The sequence below is a fragment of the Apium graveolens genome, chromosome 1, assembly GCF_009905375.1.
Source record: "Apium graveolens cultivar Ventura chromosome 1, ASM990537v1, whole genome shotgun sequence".
NCBI lineage: Eukaryota > Viridiplantae > Streptophyta > Magnoliopsida > Apiales > Apiaceae > Apium > Apium graveolens.
The window spans coordinates 24826055-24832423 of NC_133647.1; positions in this window are offsets into that span (position 1 = coordinate 24826055).

Below are 6369 nucleotides of genomic sequence, written 5' to 3' on the forward strand. Positions count from 1 at the left end.
TCTAGTGGGCTCATTACTTACTACGGTCTTCCTCATGCTTTCTTCAACCTTGATATACTTCCCTGCCCTCTCTTGGAGTTGCAACATGTTTTCAGGGGGTCGTTTGGCCAAGGACATCTTGAAAAACTCATCCCTAGTTCCTTGTTGCAGTGCTATCATGGCTACCTTATCATCAAGGTCTGGGACTTTTAAAGCCTCCTTTGTAAAACGATTCAGGTAATCCCTCAAGGATTCCTTAGCTCCCTCCACAAGACTCATAGGAGATGCTGAACTTTTCTCATGGACTCTTCCACTGATGAATTGCTTAATAAAAGCCTGACTTAATTCTCTGAATGATCCAATAGAGTTTGGGGGCAAGCGACTGTACCATCTTTGAGCCATACCCGACAGGGTTTGAGGGAAGGCCCGACACTTTATAGCATCATTCACGGGTTGCAGCAGCAGTGCATTAGAGAATGTCCTAACATGATTAGCGGGGTCACCCGTGCCATCATAGGCTTTGATAGTGGGCATCTTGAATTTTCTTGAAATATGGGCATTCATTATTTCTTCTGTGAAAGGTGGAGTTGGATCATCAGGATCTCCAAGGGGAAGGAGATTGCTTGGATCAGTTCTTGGGACAGCAGCCCTTCTTCTTACCGGACCATCCAGGTCTATGATAGGAGGAGGATTTCTCCCCCTAGGAGGTATGTGGGGTCTGGTGGCCTGGTGAGCCTCCAAATCACGACTCAACCTTTGGATTTCAGCCTCATGAGCCCTGATCCTTTCCTGCACTTCTTGGGGATTCACCCCTGGGGTGCTTTGGGGGCGTTGCCTTCCATCGGCCATTGGCTCTTTTCCAGGACGCCTCCTTCTCGGGGCCACTTCATCATCCGAAGATTCGGAGTCTCTCTCAGTGTATGGACCAGAAAATTCCCGATCCTCAGGGATAGGACCCAAACCTCGTATATAGGGGGGCGACCTCCCTCGTGCTTCGCTTCGCCCAGCATATCCGCTTCCTCCAAACTCAGGGTGAAGGGGCATCCCATAAGGGGGGTTAGTAGTAACAATAGTTGAATATTCATACCCGACGGGTCGAGAATTCACAGGTATATGTATTTGTTGAACTTGAGGATTCGTACCTTGAATCGGGGGAGTTGTCCCTTGTAGCTGGGGTTGAGTTGCCCCTGTCTGGGCTTCCTCCTGAGTAGATGCATAAGTTGAATGGGGAGGAACCTCCACGGTTGATGAAATCACCTGGGTTGGTGTTCCTTCCTCTAGAGCTCCAATTGTTCTCCGTGTTCTCGCCATGGTTGTTGTTGTGCTTCCCACAGACGGCGCCAAATGTTATGGATAAAAAACTAAGGTTATTAGTTGCTGTATTTATTACTAAGATTCGGGAGCTCAAGACCTTTAATGGCTGCTCTCGTGTATCGTAGCTTAATTCTGCCTTTACGAGATGCCTACGTATCTCTGTGAATTAGAGAATCAAGCCAAAAAACGTAGTTCTGATTTGTGGGGTGAGGCCCCTTATATAGATGTTGGGAGTACTTGAATTGGACTTGGTATAGGAGACAGGGTGGGCAAGTCTCATAATTAGAATAGACTTAGGAGTCCTAGGAAGTAGGAAGCTGATTCCTTATCCTTTTAGGCCCCCTTGAGGCTAATCTATAAGGATTTATATCCTTATCGGGACTCTTCTCAATAGCTTATTTTTCCCTTATTAATTAATTACGAAATTAATTAATAATCAGGGCTTTTGGGCCTTTTTTATTCCACCAGGCCTGATCTGGTCCATCAGGCTTAACCTTTCTGGTCTGAATATCATACATCTTCTTATTGGGCCTAGCAGCCCATTAATTATAAAATCAGGACTTATTTATCCCTATCAATTGGTGACACATCTTTTTCATGGAGTTCAAAGAAACAACCCATTGTTACACTGTCCACTTGTGAGGCAGAGTATTTGGCGGCGTGTTCTTGTGTTTGTCAAGCTATATGGATAAGGAGAGTTTTGGAAGAGCTCCATATGCCACAAAATGAGTCCACAGAAGTATTGGTTGATAACAAGTCGGCAATAGCTTTGGCCAAAAATCCAGTGTTTTATGAACGGAGCAAGCACATTGATACAAAATATCACTTTATTCGGGAATGCATCGAAAGGCGTGAAGTGGAGTTGAATTATGTGAAGTCCCAAGATCAAATTAGTGACATATTTACAAAGCCTCTCAAAAGTGTCGCCTTCAACAAATTCCGAAGTCTACTTGGGATAGTCAAAATTAAGGGGGGGTGTTAAAAATAAATAATATATTTTTGACTATTAAAATAATAGAATTGTGTGGGAATTTCTAGAATAATCTTGGTACATGTATAGGTATTTTTCTATGTTCCATGTATTGGTGTAGGTACATGTAATCTCTAGATACATGTATCTTGGTCAAGTGATGTCTATTGGAGTCTAAGAGTTATCTAGATCTTTCTGTGGAGTCCTATATAAAGCCGTGTACCAAGTCATTTGTAATCAAGTAATTTTTTAAAGTAATACATTTCTTCTCCTAAATTGTCTTGTGTGAGTATGAGTGAGATCCTTTCTTCCAACATCATCTTCTCCGGAGACCGACCAGGTCGTCTAATTGTTCTGTATTGACAATGTCGAATAAGAAAAGATTTCAAATCGGCAGGACCAATCAGGAGTATGATGAGCGTAGCAACTACTAGTTTGACTGTACCAGCTGAGGTATTGGATTTACCTCCACCATATGAAACAGTTTCACTCACGATAGCAAGAACTTTTGACTTGAAAATGAAGGATGCAGTTCAGAATTCAGAAGTGATAGCAGGTAAGATTTCTGTGAATAATATGGAAGCTAAGGTATTGATTGATTCAGGAGCTACACGATCTTTTATATCTGAAACTTTTGTTGATAGACTAAGATGTGATAGAAGGGCTATGAGTGAAGCCCAAAGTGTGAGGTTGATATCTCCGACCATAAGTCACAGTTGACTTGATACTCTTCACGTTAATTGAATTTGATATAATATTAGGAATGGATTGGTTAGGAAAGAATAATGCTCAGATTTACTGTAGATCTAAAAAGGTTCATTTAAGAGCGAAAAGTGGAGAAAGGGTAATATTTGGAGGCCAAAGGTAATGACAATTGTTTGTTACAGGTGTTCAAGCTAAAAAGTTACTTAGAAAAGGTTGTGAAGCATTTTTAGCCTATATAGTGGATACAAAGAAGGAAGTTTCTAGCTTAGAAGAGATTCATGTGGTTAAGGAGTTTTCAGACGTGTTTCCAGAAGAGTTGCCAGGACTACCACCAGATCGACAAATTGAGTTTGAGATTAACCTTGCTCCAGGAGACAAACCAGTTTCAAAGGCACCATATAGAATGGCACCAGCAGAGATGAAAGATTTAGAGAGTTAGCTATAAGAACTTTTGGATAAAGGAGTAATAAGGCCAAGTATGTCGTCATGAGGGCGCCAGTTCTTTTCGTAAAGAAGAAGGATGGAAGCATGAGACTGTGTATAGATTATCGGGAGTTGAATAAGTTGACAATTATGAACCAATATCCATTGCCAATGATAGATGATCTCCTTGACCAATTAAAAGGCACTAAGTCTTTCTCCAAGATTGATTTGAGGTCAGGATATCATCAGTTAAAGATCAAACCAGAAGATATTCCGAAGACGATATTTAGAACAAGATACGGATATTATGAGTTTTTAGTCATGCCTTTTGGGTTAACAAACTCCCATGTAGCTTTTATGGATCTAATGAATCGAGTATTCAAGAAATACCTGGACAAATTTATTGTGGTATTCATTGATGACATTTTGATATACTTCAAGTTAGAAGAAGAGCACGAGCAACATTTATGGATAGCATTGGAAACTCTCAGACAAGAGAAGTTATACACGAAACTTTCAAAATTTGATTTTTGGTTAAGAGAAGTCCAATTTCTAGGGCATGTAATTGGGAGTGAAGGAATTCGGGTATATCCCACAAAGATTGAGGCGATCATGAGTTGGGAAAGACCAAGGACGCCTAAGGAAGTGAGAAGTTCTCTAGAATTGGCAGGAGACTATAGAAGATTCGTAAAATATTTCTCAAAGATTGCCACGCCATTGACTAAGTTAACAAGGAAGAACCAGAAGTTTGAATGGAATGCAGAATATGAAGGAAGCTTTCAAGAGCTAAAGCAGAAGTTAGTTATCGCTCCGGTGTTAGTACTGCCAGATGACGAAGGAGAATTTTTGATATTTAGTGATGCTTCACATACAGGATTGGGCTGTGTGCTAATACAACATAATAAGGTGATTGCATATACATCAGGACAGCTTAAACCTCATGAAATGAAGTATCCGACGTAATTTGGGGTTAGCAGCCATTGTATTTGCGCTCAAGATATGGAGACACTACTTATATGGTGAAAGATGCAAAATTTACACGGACCATAAGAGCCTAAAGTATATATTTACGTAAAAGAAACTCAACATGAGGCAATGGAGATGGTTAGAACTGATAAAGGATTACGATTGCTCGATACACTATCACCCGAGAAAAGCAAATATGGTAACCGATGCTTTGAGTAGAAAGGAGAAGTTGAATATAATGACAATATCAAAGGAATTGTTTAAGGAGATTGAGGAATTTCGACTAGAACTATGTATTGGCGGAGGAATAGAGGAAATGTGTCGGTTGTGGCTTGTGTGCATACTTTAACCTGTTGCGATCCGTGGTTATGGTAAGTAGGGTCACTACATATATTTTATTTTCATAAACAGGTTTATATATTGTGTGTATGTGTTGTGAACCCCAAACTTCTGACCCGGGTTTGGAGGGCATCACATAGAATCTGATATGCGGATGCTATATCCTCATTTGTTCTCCTAGATTCTAAGGACATAATCCTTTAAGGGGAGAGGATGTTACGACCAGTATTTGATTACTTGTAATTGAGATGTATTAAGATATTTGTGTGTAATTATTATAAACTTGTATGCATAGGTGTCAATGAAGTGTTTATGTGACCAGTAAAACAGAATATTATAAATCGATAAGCGAAGTGTTTTATTTGGGATTTTTGTGTGTGATCTTCAAGATATTATTAGTTGATGAGAATTACTTTTAAAAGATATACTTTCTTTAAAATTATAAAAGTGATCTCATAAAATTTCTAAAATTCCAAGCTATTTTATGGCATAATTCTTGTAATTTATGGAATTATATTTTTATTTATAAAAGTAATTCTTTTAAATGATATTTGGAAATGTGAATAAAAATTTGTTGATTACTAAATTGCCCTTGCATGCATTTGATCATCCAAAAGGAGAGAGGGATACTAATGTCATTTCCAACCCCACTAACATCTTTTTTACTAGGCAATTTACTAGACTAGCCTTGCATGCATAATTTGGTTATTATGGAGGAAGGGTAACTTAGTACTTTCTCACCCCACTGCCTAAATCAACACATAAAAATACATCAAATTGTCAAAGAAAATCATTTTGGAGACAATTCACTCAACCAACTCACTTTCTTTTCTCTCCCTCCTCTCTCTTCTTCTTCCTCTCGGCCGAAGCCAACACACACACACACACTCACACACTCATTTTTCATTCCATTTCTCAAGATCCTAGTGTAATTCCATCCTCCAACTCATGTTCAATCAAATCCTATATGTTTTGTATGGAGAATAGAGTGATTAAGTGTCATACCCCAAACCAAAAACACACACACACACCACTAAATAAATGTGAACCATAATTATATTACAAACTTATAAGTCTAAAAGATGATAATAATACGATTACAAACCCGACCAAAATAATAACAATCCCGGGATCTTTACAAGTTCAGAGTTTGGAACAACCCTTCTAACTAATACCAGAATTACATGCTGGCGGATATTGCCTATATATATTCTACCTGCGCCCTCAAATGGTCTTCACCCTGCCTACCGGTTGACTTACGGGCGATCTGCTTGGTACGAACCATGATTGCTAGCTGTAGAACAGGGTTAAATACGAGAAAATGAGCTAATACGCTCAACAAGTACTAATAGTTCTATTGTAAAATGCATTATCTCAAAATCACGGGTTCATGATTCAAGAGGTTATAGATGCTTAAGAAAATGACAATAAGAAACATGAAGTTATAATATAAGAGCATGGTAGAATCATAACAATCGAAACATGGCATATGATATCATGGTATCAGGAAATATTTGGTATTATTTTAATGGAATTGTAACAAGATAATTCAAGTTCACTAATGAGGTTCGCTTTAAGGAATTTGGTAGAGAGTTTAGTTTTCACAGTCTAATGGATAGGGAATGTTTTGATGTTAAGGTACTAACAAGATTAAGAGTTATTAACAGAGGTAT